Below are 15,279 nucleotides of genomic sequence, written 5' to 3'. Positions count from 1 at the left end.
GCCAGTCCCTCAAGTTAAATCATCCATCAGCGTCTTTTCTGTGGCCTCCTGAAAGAAAAGTTGGCCTGTGGTACAATTCAAATGGATACAAGAGGGAAAACAGGACTATACACATTTAGAAAGTGAGTTTAAGACCATAAGAAAGAGGCTCAGAAGAAAACGCAGTCTGCAGACAAACAAAATAGGATCCCCCCCCCCCTTACAAAATAGCTAAAGTAAAATTATTCAGTTATTATTCAGTTTTTCTGTTTTAATTTCATAAGATTAAATCCCAACAAACCTGGGGTAATGTATGTGTTTAATATCAGTAAATGAAAAATTCAATCTAGAATATACTAGTGTACTAATCCAGTTTACTAGACTGGTTGCTGCTCATAGATAGTATAACATGGGTTTGGCAAAAGCACTTAGTTAAGGTTAGGAAAAAAGCATGATGTTTGCCAAACCTTTACCAACCTAACATCTGTTATTAGGTTGTGAAACATAAATCATACCACAGAGCTTTATACTTTATACTTTCTATCTATACGGGGCTAAAATTCAATGTCGTCTTCTCCTACAACTCTAAGAATATCTATGTCAAAATCCAATATTCACAAAACTTTTAAAGCATTATTTCAATATATTTTTAAAACTGCATTAGAGTTACATAAAATCACCAAAACAGTGTTAGAGTTTTAGTGATGACTCTTCCTGCGAAGGGCCCTTTCTCCTTCCATTGTTGATGCTAAAGTGCTCAAAAATGCCCCTATGTGGGTGCAAAGTGCTTTAGCTCTTGTGAAGAGTGTAACTTAAACTCTGGAGGTTCACACGTGTTGACGACCGAAAGAGGCCACAACTACACAGGAAGCCACTGGAAGAAATGGTTCTGCTGGCCATACCATACCATACCATTGACTAATGACTTCTAATGGCTTTACATGAACCTCCGTGTTGTTTCTTATCACTGGTAAGTCGCCTATACAAAGTACAGGAACATCTAAGTTCAAGTCTGCTTTGTCCTTTTCTTCCTTTTCTTTTCATTTTGATCTGAGATTTGCTGTACATAGTTTTTAAATGAGTCACTATGAGGACTATTATGTGGTCTGGAAATTTCCAAAACTTTGTTGTGCATCTCATGACCCTCGGTCTTAGAAGCCGGGCTTCATTTCCATTGGTCACAGTCACAGTTATGACTTTTCTGTTGGTTATAACTCATGATCTTCACATCTTGGGGAAATGAATTAAACTTTTGTTCTTTGGTCTGAAGGGCAGGGATGAATTCCTCGTTTTATTACGAATATACAAGCATTAACACTTAAATGGAAAGGAGAGACATCCTGCTGTTGAGAATGTAACAAGCTTTCATTTTAAATGACCTTGTGTGGTTTTAGTTTCTAACACAGACTTGATTCAGAAGGCAACAGCACCAGATTTCTCCCCAGATTTCGTGATGCATATGAACTCATTTGACCCTAAGTCAAATTTAAGAGGTAGGCTATGTTAGCAAATTCAAAGTTAAAGCTCAGTTTATATTCTACAGAATGAGGTAATGACTGTTCCGCCCTTCATATCTAGGTGACAGGTTTTGTTTTACTGTATACTTGGATATATTTCACCTGCTGATGCTGCAACACTAGACATCTGTGTTGTACACGATCGCGCTTAAATTACGTTCCTCAAGGTAAGAGTGTTTACATTCATTTGCGAGTGAAGGTGGGTGTTATATCGTGGCAACCTCTATTTAGCCTGATCTCATTACTATAAAGAGGGCAACCATAATTATGTTTACATTCTTTCATTGCCTGTAAGTGCATTTATGTTGAACTGTTTTTCATGTATAAATGTTTTTATGCTTAGCTGAAGTGCAACAATGTGTAACTGAAACACACATACAGTAGCAAATCATAATGAGGAATGGGAGTAAACGACACAAGGGTTTTATAATATTTGAAGTTTTACTGCTGCATTCACTGACATCTTCTCTTGCCGGCTCTTGTAAAATCAATCACAATATTGCCCAACATATGGATGGAACATGCTGTAATAAAAATTTGCTAAATATCGTCTACACTAGCAACAGTGCATCAACAACAGAATACTTGCAGGAGCCGAGTTGATCAGCCACACACACGCTGTCATCTTTTGGTTATTTTTAGCCGCAGTTGGGTCTCTCTGAGAAGGCGCAAGTGAGCTACATATGTGGAGCAGCTACACTGTAACTGCGCTGCCATACTCCATCAGAGAAGAGCACACAAACATCCACTTTAATGCATTAATGCAAAACTCTTCAACAAGAAATACATTCTGGATCATTTTATGTTTCCTGGAAACATGTTAGAACACGAGGGAACATGTTGGATTTATACAGAAAAGTGGGGCCGTGTTAAAATCAGTGTCTTTTTGTATTCCAATATTGTTTACAACACTGCAGCTCTTTGGTTTAACAGAAGCCAAATATGCAAAAGTATCCATATTGTGAATGTGTCTATACACAATGAATAAAACAGAAGCTGTTAAAACAGGGTCATCACAAGGCTTAAATTTCCTCTAGCTGTGACTGAACAGAGTCGTCTCACTGGTTGCACTGAAACAATTGGCACATTGTTAATAATGTATGCAAATAAGTACACATTCATTTGGATTCACAATGACACAGCACCACAAGAAACCAAATGAAAAATCCAAACTAGATGCAAATCCTTGTGTTTTTTTCTTCATGGCTTTAATGTAATGATATGTTTCCACCAGAGAGTGGTTATAATTAACTTCCCATTGCACCATTAATATAAGAAATGATTTGTCAGACCGTGCTGACCAGGACGAGGGCGTGCTCGGCAGGTGGTGACTACAATGACTGTGCTCCTAACAGAGACAGAGAGGTAGGAGATCAAACAGGTGAGTAATGAAGAAGCTATCTGGAGGACAACAGCAGTGGAGGCGAGGCGAGCGGAGAAGATGGCGGAGATCATCTGCTGCCTCGTGTCTGTGGGCACAAACACAAAATACTGGGTGAGTGAGTGTTGCACAAGCACAGAAACAATGCAGACCTCTTAGTCTGGATCTGCTTTGCAAATCCAGTTTCAATCCTTTCCGATCCAAAGTTAAACAAAATCCTTCACAGTCCACAAATCCAAACTCCATGGTATGAAGCCAGTACAATATCTGTGATAATAATAAAGAATCGTACAGAGCTGAAGTGGGGCAGATGCATAAGTCAGGGCAGAAGACAGGTGAGTGACAGTAGGAGGAATCAGGCATGTTAAAGAAACAAAGGCAAAAAACTATCTGGTTAAAGCAGGTTAAACAGTGCAGCACAGGAGAGAAGGTGATAACTGGACTGTACCACTGCAGGGAAAGAACAGTGGAGCAAAGAGGAAGAAACAAACAAGAGAGTAAAAAGACAGACAGTAACCAGCATGTAGGGCAGGGGTGTCAAACTCATTTTAGTTCAGGGGCCACATACAGTATAATTTGATGTCAAGTGGGCCGGACCATTAAAATCGAGGTAAAGCTACTCATAGCTATAAATAACAATAAATTCATGTTTTCCCCTTTGTTTTAGTGGAAAGAAGTACAATTACATTAGGATATTTTTTTTATTTAATGAACTATCCTATTACAAAACACGTTATGAAGAAAGTCAGATTTCCCAAGAAAAATGTGCAGTTTGCTTCAGTTTATCATTTACATGTGTGCATTACAACTGATCACAGTGATTGCACAAAAGGCACAAAACACAAAAGTCACAGGTATTTAGATCTGAAAAATATGGTAGCCTATTGCACTTCAACATTAAATTAACTTAACAAATAGGAATTATTTTTACTCTACATGTGTAATAATTCTCAAAACTTAAATTGACCCCCCACATCTTACAAACTTAAGTGGTGGCCATTTTAAATGTATAAGATAGAAAGTAATTACCTGGCCTGTAAATATAAGATTTATACATGAAACACACATAAAAAATACATACATAAACTTTATGACCAAACTCTTTTGTAGTGAAGTTTTCTCCTTTTTGAGAAAGACATTTTGGCTAATGAGGGTGCGAAGGCGAGTACAAAAGTAAGTAGATGTAGTAAGTAGATGTAGTAAGTAGATGTAGTAAGTAGATGTATCGTAGTAATTACTGAACATTAGCTGTGTCTATCTCAGAATTGTTTCGTCTTTTTCTTCTTCTTCTTTCAGCTACTCCATGTCTAAAACACCCTAGCGCCCCTAGCGAACAATTTAGGAATAGTTTAGAACCAGACTGAACCCCTTGGCGGGCCGGTTCCAGCCCGCGGGCCGTACGTTTGACACCCCTGATGTAGGGAGTGGGACATAAACAAAACAGAATACAGAGCTGCCAAAAGAGAAATGATGTGGTAAACAATAAGCTATTTTTCCAATGCATACTTCACATGTCAGATATTCAAATCGCTCTCAGTGGGAGATGTATGAGTCAGTTGATGAGCTTTGGTTGCTGGGAGGCCATATGGTGATTAGCATGCTGGGATTCGTGGAGATGTTCTCAACATGGCAGACGAGAGCTCACCAACTTTGTCCAAATTTTTTCTATCTCTCTGAAAGACGTGCAATTATTTGTCATCGTTCTGTTGGTTGCAGAGTTGCTCTACTGTTCGGGAATATTCAACAGGTGTAAGAAAAAACACATCACTGCTAGCATCAGTGTATTAGTTCAGGGTTTCTATGGTAACCAAAAGCTTTGACAAGGATTTTTGAATTAAAGCTGCTGCAGTAAAAAAACATTAAACACTGCCACAGTACAAAGTATTAATCAAGTGTCTGGTCTCAGTTCCCAAAGGATCAATCTCAGTGACCATTAGATGATTTCTATTTAATCCCATTTTTTTCTATGACCCGACACATAGAAATGATGTCATTTGATGCTGTGAAGCCACCATGAAGTCTCAGGTTAGAGCACTATTTTTTAAAATCAGTTTTACATTCTTAGAAAATGTTACATATTCACATGTGTGTTCATGTCTGTACAGTGTGTGTATGTGTCTGTGGCTGATTGTGTTGTTTTTCCAAAAATAAAGTTATTTCTTGTTTCCCATCATAGAAGAAAGACCTACAGAGAGGAAGTTCTCCCAAACAAAACAACTCTGAGGATTCAGCCGTGGAGAAACGAAGGAGGGAGGGAAGGAAGGAAGGAAGAGAGCAAGAGGTAGAGAAGGATGAGGAAACAGAAATGGAAGAAAAGAACTGGAAGAAGGGACGAACAGGAGAAAGACCATCAGATAGGAATCTGGAGAGCGACCCTCGTGTCACACCGTGTCACGCCGTGTCAGGCTGCTTGTTGAGAAGCATGAGTCAGTAGAAAGAGAGAAAACAATGAAAATGCAGATTCACTGCACTGCTTTCATTCCAACCTCCCATTCTGCTGCTCTTACTTTCTCTACTCCTGCTTCTTCTTGTTGGCTAAAGGTTTCATTCACACTGCCGCTAAAAGGGCCTTTGTTTGAATCAGTCACATCTCAGTCGGGGTGTGGTGGAATCTAACAAGTCTATAGCTATAGAAAATACTGTATATATATCAAACCAGTCTCCTAACAATTACATTTCAATACAACTAAAGTGCAATTACAAATATGCCTTTGTAGGGAGTGTAATTGCAACCCGATAACGTTTTCTATTAGTATAATAACCACGTTTACAATAATGTAAAGGCCTTATTAAAAACACCTGTACAATCTAATGCAATCCTAAACATTCAGCACTAATTTTGTCACTGTGATGTACTGCCACATCCTTCCCTGTGTGCTTCGTCTTTTCTTTGTCTTTCAGTTTGCGTCTTCTGACATCTATCATTCTGCCATCTCTCCTGCCTGCAGGCGTCACTCACTGACTCTCTGGTTATCTAAGATCCTCCCTCACAGACATTTGTCTTTAACACACTCGTACCTGGAAAGTGCAAACTCGTGTTTTCGTTGTAATGTTTCTGCAGCATCTTTGCTACTCTCATCCCCATTCTCCCTTTATTCCCCTCTCCTCGACCCTCCACACGATGACACCTGCTCTGCAGCAGAAATTAAAGGCTCAGCTCTAATCACTAACAGCACTAAGTGCAGGCCAGCAGCTCAGGGCATCAGACCCCATTATAGACAGAGTATGTCAACCCAGAGCGGTAATGACAAACTGCACAAAGCAGTCGGCTGATAACAGACTGACAACCCTGCTCTCCCTTGTTAAACCGCGACACCATTTAATGCTTAGTGCTGCACTCGCTTCTGTGATTATATGATAATACTAAAAGCCCTACTATTACTATTATGGACATTATAAAAATAATAGTAATTATTATCCCCTATTAAATTGTTGCAATTACTGTTCACAATTGACAGACCACAGGTGTAACTGGTTACTTTCGACCTGTGCTCTTCAATTAAAGATAATTTGCATTTATTACAACATAGTAAAGGTAAAAAAAAAAAAAAAAAAAAAAACACAATCAACTGATTTCTAACTCATTTTCATTCACAAAAAAACGTTGCATCACAACATAATGATTACGTTTGCTACAAAAATCGTGGTTGTAGTTTGGTTAGTTGGTTAGTTTAGTTTTTTCTCTCAGAAGTTGGTGGAGATCAGAAATGAGCTACAATTCTGTTATTTAACCAATTCACCATTACAACTTTATAAGGTGACAATGATGTTTATGGTAGATTGTAGCTTTACAGCGAATATTCAAACATGATGTCATAATGGAGATATACAGTAAACAAGCTTTAAAATGGGTCTCAAAGTAGCGGTTTCTAAAATAGTGTTCAAAGAAGCTAATGTAAATGACACGCTGAGTGAGCTGAAGCAACAAGAAAGAAAATACAGGAGATCACTGACAGCAGAATATGTTGAGAAAAATATCTCCCACAGATGTTTTCTACACCCACAGCAACCCACACTTTTTGATTTAGCCTGATAAGTGAGATGTAAATCATGCCTTTTAAAATAATGATCATGAGTCAAGTTTCCTAACCTCAGGGTGACTTGAGTCATTCTGGGCTTTATTTGCCCTCTCCTGAAATACTCCAGCCTCGTCTAATGTGTCCTGGAGTTGCAGGCAGTCGTGACTTTCAGTGTTGTTCATTAATTGCATCCCGGTGACGTTGTCTGGTGCTGTGATGAGTAATGACTGAATAAACTAAAGGATTGTTATTTTTATACTGTTAGACTTACACATTACATATGAAATTATTAACAGTTGTTTATGACATTACCTTTAAAAGGAGGTAAACTCCTTCTGATCTCTCTTTTTATTTTTGAATTGCAGTATACACCTGACACACCTGACACTTTATCAGGTTCACAAACTGTGTGGAGTGAAGGTTGGTCTGCTCCTGTTTCAAAGAGTCAATAGGGTTAAAGTCTGGACTCTGTGGTGGTCAATCCCCGAACCACTCTTTTACAATTTGAGCCCGATTAATCCTGATATTATCATATTGGAATATGCCCATGGCATGAGGGAAGAAGAAAAATCCTCTGATGTAATAACCTGGTCATTCAGTATATTCAGGTCGTCAGCTGACCTCACTCTTAACACACATAATGTTCTTGAACCTAGACCCGACCAACTGCAGCAACCCCAGATCATAGCACTGCCCCCACAGGCTTGTACAGTAGACACTAGGCATGATGGGTGCATCACTTCACGTGCCTTCTCTTTAACATCTTTTCCATGACTACAGGATGTTTCCTCTGACGTGGTTGTTTAAGAAATGAAAAGCTACTCACTGCATCAGTTAGAGTTAAATAACTTCTTGCCAGCTGACTTTCTTTTGGATTGGCAGTTCATTATGTTCAGAAACTCTTCTATTTTATTCTAAACAGTTCTGTTTTGATTTATTTCCCTCTTTCCCTCTTCCTCAATCTATTCTGTATTCTTATTTTTTATGTCTCTGCTTGCCACATTTCTCTGCTGTCAGACACAGCTGCATTAGGTCAGGTCTGGGTTAGACGTCCTGCTCTCCATTACCAGTGGTTTCTTAATTATACCATCCCCACAAGGCCTGTTAGCCAGGGCACAATTACAATTTCCAATTATGGCCTAAAAGGGTTGTCACATTAGGTGTTGCTCAGAAACCTGCAGAGGTATTGCTTACAGCTCATTAATTACGACAAAAAATGGCTGCTGAATTGTGTAACTGTGTTAGAAAATGGGTGAAATATTACAGTTAGAAAAATGATGTGCATTTATTCAACTTGTTCCCAAAAAAGATGAAAGGTTCGAAAAGGAACAGGTGTATTTTTAAACATGAAGTACAAGACTGGTTCAGTGTGCATGGTGAGCGAGTTTGTGCATATTTAGAGGGGATTCGGAGTAGGAAAAAAGCCTTAATGTTGATTTAGGAGATCATGAGGAAAATTATTATAAATCTACAGGACTTTGCTAGTGAACCAACAAAAAATGAGCAAGTAAAATTAAGTAATCGTGGAAAAACAAGTTCCATATTTTGGTGAATACACTCTGGGTCCAAAGATGACAATGTCGCTAATGTACAGAAAAAGCAAACAAACAAACAAAAAATGGTAAAGTAAAAGTTTATCTTCTCATTTAAGCGCAGACACTTAGAAGGAACACGAAGCTGTTTTGCAATAGCAGCTTGGCACCTTCCCTCAGGTTGGATTTCATCCCAGTGTGCAATTGGTTGAAAGGTGGTAAAATGCAGGTCACTAAATTGTGTGTTGCTGGGTGTTTAGACGATGTGTAAAGAAAAATGCACAAGGCTGTTGATTCAGATGCTGTTGAGAAAATGAAATGCAATCCAGGAAGTTCACCTTGAGCATACAATCCAAGAATTTGAAGGTTTGTCAGATGCCAGAATACAGGTGTTAATAGTAATGTGAAACGTGTTTTTCCAACTCCAGAAAGCTGTCATTTGATATTTTCATACACTAATATTAAGGTAAACAGTGATTTTTTTACAGCTTATCTTTCTCTAAGTGACCCTGCATATTTTGGTAAAAGCTCTCTAGGTCAATGCCAAGGCTGTACCAGTGTCATTATGTGACTGATATCAAAGACAGAGCTTTGTTATTTCAACACAGTACTGTTTCCTGCTGTTTAATTAGTAAGTATTAAAAAGTCTTCACTGGAAAAACAGCTAGACTGTAATCTCTGAGACTCACCGGGTCGAAACTCAGCTACTTCTTTCTTTGTTTCTGAGAGGTGACAGTCACAGATTCAGTGTCCTGCAGCAGCGTTTTAGTGGTGAGAAGCTAGAGGAAACACAGAGTCTCTGGCCACTACGATGTGCAGCTGTGGAGTGCGAAGGAATTGATGGATCAAGTTCGACTACCATCTAGACACACATAGGTTTGAAAACCTACAATTAAAACCATGCTTTTACAGTTAAATAGTGTTGTTTGGTATTTTTCAGTGAGTTTGAATGAGACTCAGTATACAATAAGCAACAATTGCAGGTAAATATTTGTTTAATAGCAGCATAGTGATGCTAATTCAACAGACACAGTTATCAGTTTAACTTGTTTTTTTTTTTGTTCAGTAAAAACAATGGAATTTCTTTTTACAGTGTGGTTAATGATAAAGATACATAACTCATTAGGAGATGTCACCAAACAAACTGACCACCCTCTTCTGCAAGTCTCGCTAGTTCCACAATGTACGTCTGAGCACTTGAAGCCAAACGTAACAGTAATTAAGAAACATACTGAACACAATGTGTGACAACTTTACTTGAGTTTAAATCGCATAATAAACACTGTTTCTCCTCCAGTGAAACAACCACAGTAGCTGATCTCACCATAAAACCAAAATGTCACTCCCCTTAACCCCAACAATCATCGCTGCCTTGGTTTCTTTTACACAGGTGGTGGGGCGAACTTGACAATACCTCACAATGGCATGGTACATTTTGTACAATAAAGTATTGAAGTGTAAAAGGGGCTTTACTTTCATCAGGTGGCCAAAAACCTGAATCCAAATGAATGATGATGTTATTGCACTGCAGTGAATCGCTGCATGTTCAAATCTTGCACCAAAACCAATGTTGATATTGGGTGATTCTGCAAATCCCTGATTACAGTCAGTGACGGTATTTTCCTATTCCCTGACTCATGTATTTTCCTTTTTTTTTAACATATCATTTTCATCATATTATGTTCTGAGGTCATTGAGGATTTACACACATCTTTTGCAAAAGGAAGTTAAGGATTGTTATCATTGTGAGGGTCTTGATTGTAAACAGGTTAAAACTCTTGACGTTGCCTCAAACATGGCATTTTCTCTCACAGCGTCTCTTTCCCCATCCTTGGTGCACAGGCGCTCACACATACAGTTCGTATGCGCGCACAAAATGCACACTTACTACAGCACGTATACCCATCCTACACACACCAACTGTTCGAGCTGAAGCTTGACCAGACAGTCTGTCAGGTTTTGGTTACTAAGCAACATCTCATCCTCCAGTCATCAGCCAATTGTCAGGAGTCTCTTTGTATTGACATATCTTGACAGAAACTAAATGGCCTTACAGTACTGGCATGAATATGAAGTCTGAAATTAACTCTCAACTCTCCCTCAAATGGGCAAAAAATGAGCAGTACACGCCCCTGATTAGTTGCGTGCTTTCTATACTTTTTCCCACTGTTCATTCACATTTTATTCACCGACTTACCAAATGTTCATGGTGAATATAAATGCCATACCCCGTGGGCCAACGTGGGTGATGTGTGACTGGGGGATTCTCTCCAGTGCATTCTGAGTGAGAAAAATAAAGTGGTGGAAAACCAAGTGTGCAGTTGAAACTTTTGGCAGCATGCAGCACCAGTATCACACTGAAACCACAGTGTCAATAAAAAACACATAAGGCAACAGTAAACAGGGCATCTTAGAGTCCCATAACTCAGCAATAAAGTAAAACAACAATTCATTTCTCATTATTTATTAATATGTTTCCGTTGTTTTTAAAACAGTAATCAAACAGTTTTTTGTAGATATTAACTTTCTCTGAGAACATTATCTGAAGTTCAAATGTATTAGAGTCTATCTGTATATTTTCCTATATAAACTACTAAACTATCTAAATTCAGTCCCTGCGAGACTTTGCACATTTTCCTCGGAGGTTTGTTGCAGTTTAAAATGCCTGAAACGCTATTATATTTGCAATTTGATGTCTAATTGATTAAAAATCAGTGACAACTTATTCCAGAGATAATAAATCTCACCAGCAGAGCTATGTGAAACTCACATCCGGCAATATTTTTCTGAGGCCCTTTAGATTTGCTTTTATTCTTGCCTACCTTGCAGCTTGATATTTATCCGTTCTGAACTGCACTGAAGCAAATCTGAGCCTTGAGCCTTCAACACTACAGTGAAGCACTGAATCTTGCATAAAGTCAAACTGCACTGGCCTTTTCTTCACAGCTGAGTGACATCCTGAAAGACAGCTTAAGCCTGACAACCATTCAGCGAGTCTCACCTGAGTGACTGGGATTTTTGAACTGGAAAAAATTGGACTCACTCACAGCTGCTGCACATGCCCTTTCATAATTCTTCACCTGGAAATGTCGAGGCCTTAACTTCTAATAACATAAAACTGCAACAAACTCTGTGTATATCTGTCTTTGTGTTGTGTGTGTGTATGTGTGTGAGAGTGAGAGAAAGCGAGTACACTCTTTTCTGCCCTCTCTAGTTGCTTGGACACCAGCACTGAGAGGCTGGCCTGTGTTTCACAGAGAGAGCCAACCTACCACTTTACCAAGAGGGATTTTATGTGTGTGTGTGTGTTTTGAGTGTTTCTGTCTATATGTGTGTTTTTTCCAGTCTTCTTTAGTCTCATTCCACGTGTATCTAATCTGTGATATATGGGAAAACTTTGGGTATGTTGTGCATGTGTGTGTGTGAGAGAGCAGGAGAGAGTGTCAGCTTTTCAGCAAGATGCTCAGCAGCATTTATGCCAGCATACGGACCGTGGGTGTGGGACAGAAAGGGAGCAGGCACCGGGGCCAAACTGGTCATGGTGGGAGGTGGCGGTGTGTGTGTGTGTGTGTGGGGTTGTAACTACGATCTGATTTGGCAGATTACTCACATTTGATAAACTATTAGTCAAACCCGTCTTTTATTGTTTTTCTTGTATATTAAGGTCAGCTTCAGATCTGCTCTGCTGTTGTATTTGGATGTGATTCACAAGAGAGAAAAACACGCAACAGGTTGATGTCATGTGTGGACGCCCACTGTCACGCTCTGATTGCCTGCTGGATACTTTTGTTAACATGAATGCACCAAGCAGAGACCACTGTGGCTGAAAGTCTGAACAGAAATGCCTTAAGCTGAAATCCATTGTGCTTTAAATTAGCATATCAATTTATCTTTCTGTAGTGCCACATTGGGCCGGTGCATTGCTATACTGTTCTCTTCTAATTGAACTTATTGAACAAATGTTTAATATTATAGTTTTTTCTCTTAAAGTTTGTAAATCTTACATCACATCAGATCAGTTATGCTGGCATGATTTGGAAAAATGGGGCATGTCTCTCCAGTACAGTTCCAGAGATGAACAATTATTAGAGGTGCATGTTCCAGCATGGTGGCCATTCTTCAAAAGATATTCCCACGTTTAGTAATTAGATGACTGTGATGGTAAAAAGCTGTCTAACATGTCTGTCTGAGCTGAGATAAGGTGGTTGCAAAGGCCATTGTATGTGATTCACATCATCGTTCTCATGAAACCATTATAAAACCCCTCGTGCTCTACTCATGGGGGCATCGACATTCTGGAAGACACCGCTCTTCAAGCATTAAGGGTTTTTCCCTTGATTTGTCCCCTCGCCTGTAGCTGTGGCGCTTACATCTCCCCTTTTGCCTTCTGGAGCTTTTATTTATTTATTTTATTCTTTAAATAAGAGCAGTGAACTTGCTTTCACAAACTGAAATTGAAATATGACGCCTCACATGCTGATTTTACACTACACTTCTGGGGCATCTCTGAACCTGGCACCATCATCTCAGTCCAACTTAATTACCCTGCAATTATCATACATAACATTTGCTGTGTAGTTATTAGTCACACACTCACACAGTTATCTTGTTTTCTACTGCCACTCTCCACTGACATCCATTGCCAGAGGACTAGACACAGTCAACAGCCGACAGATCAGATCGGGGACCCAGATTCAGGACTATAGTGGAGACAAAACACATATAAACGCCTCTTACCTACTTCTAAAATTCTCAAATTACGTTTCCACAGGTCACATGTGTTAATGTTTTGAACTCCTTCTCTGTTTCTTCCCTCTACCATTGATGTGCCACCTTTGTAAAAAAGGGTACATCACTGTTTGGACTGGACCACATTATGTCCACTGAGACTAACTCCAGGACTTATTTTATAGCTTATTCTGCCTCTGCTTGTGTGCCATCTTTTCCTCATCTTCAGCTCTCTCCTTTCACATTTCACTTTATACCTTCCTCCTTCTCCCCTGGACTCTTTGTCACTGCGATAGAGCCTTTAGATCTCATTAGCGCCACAACTCAGACATGTCACATTCTCACTTTCTGTCATGGAGGAGGACGGAGGGAGCAATGCACAACATGAAGACTTTTTTTTTTTTATCTCTGTGTGAACAAGTTCACTCATTATTCTGAGGGGACACAGTAATGAAGACTGTGCAAGCACACTGTAATTAACATGTTCACTGATGATTTGATGTCTTAAAACACTTCAAAAAGAGAAACTGGCATACTGGCATGTAATCTATTACTCTGTTTCTGCATCTCAAAATAACATATTTCGACCCATCACTTCAAAAAAAAAAAGAAAAAAAAAAAGCCTTTGGTAATTTGCACAGATGGATGGAGGTTATTTGCATCGATTTCACCTCATCGACTCTTCTACATGAGACATCTTTGCAGTAGTGTGCGTTACGCTTTCTCCGTCTGACAAAGAGGGCTGTTTGAGTCAAGCCTCCAGTCACCGTAGCAACAGCACATGCACACACAGTTTAATGATCTCGGCACAAACCATGTGGACGCTTGTTATTACTCATCTCTCTCAACTCGATTTGAGAGGAGGATGAAGGAGTGGTGAGAGGGAGAAGATGGACTTGGAAAAAGCCCGAACACAATGAATGGTTTATTAGTGCAACTGCCAGAGGAGGGAGCTGTTTACTTCAGAGGTGCAACAGTTGTCACACACATGCATCTTCACACACAGATTTACATACTGGCCTTTACACAGGGGAAATGGATTGAAAATCTGTGGTTACTATTATGAACATTTTTATAGCAGTACAATAAAAGTATTTATATGCATCTAATGTTTAATTACAATCTTTTTTGATGCACCCACACACACGTGCATGAGATCTGAAGGAATCCCATTTGTGTGTTTTTGTTGTTGTTGAAATAAAGAAGAAATAAAGAGTTAAATAATACATTTATCTTGAACTTAAATATAACACCACATGTGCATGAATGTATTACTTGTTGAAAATGGATGTGCCTCTAATTCTATGCATTTAGATAGATTCCCTTACTGTACTCAACTTGTGAAAACACTTACAGTTTTGTGGATATTGTGAGTGTTTTGTCAAATCTTTTGAAGTCATGTCATAGTCCCTACAGTGAATGTAAGGACTATGACAAACTGTAGGGACATATCGGGAGGCAAACATATTTATGTCTGATAGTTCACATTATCATGATGCCCTGTCTGTGAAGTAGAGACCCTCACGGGTGCCCGGCTCCTCCACCCCCCCTTACTGGCATTGAAATAGGTACACACTGCCTGACCTGCCATGCTGGCAGGGAGGGAAGGCTGATCATATTACACTGTGTTATTAATAGTTACCCTCTCTCCTTTCTCTTTGTAAACTAATATCTGACATGATCTCACACTGTCTTTGAATCTCACTGCTTACATCTGTCTTTTTCTCTCATTCTATCTTTTTTCTCCAGTCAGATCAGGTCTTCCAAAATATACTCCACACATTGATAGTTGTGTAAAAAAAATATGCCATACATGACGCTGGTGTGTCGGACAGTCCGCATTACCACCACTGTCCACAAAAACATATGTTCTATCATGTTACTTTATTAAATTAATACATACAAAAGCCTTGAACTGTATGTAAAACACAATTTGGTAGAAATATCCTAAGTGTATCCTGAATAATTCGGGTCTTTGGGGTCATGAGAGAGCTGGAGCCAATTTTTATTTCGACTAAATTATGATACGATACTCTTTATTAAATGAGCATACTTGTAGCAATGTAAACAATAGTTTTACTACAGTAGCTATTACAAAGAAGAAATGTGGTCCACCTGTGAAG

This window comes from Anabas testudineus, chromosome 18 (assembly GCF_900324465.2).
Source record: "Anabas testudineus chromosome 18, fAnaTes1.2, whole genome shotgun sequence".
Classification (NCBI taxonomy): Eukaryota; Metazoa; Chordata; class Actinopteri; order Anabantiformes; family Anabantidae; genus Anabas; species Anabas testudineus.
Note: the sequence above shows the minus strand (reverse complement) of the source record.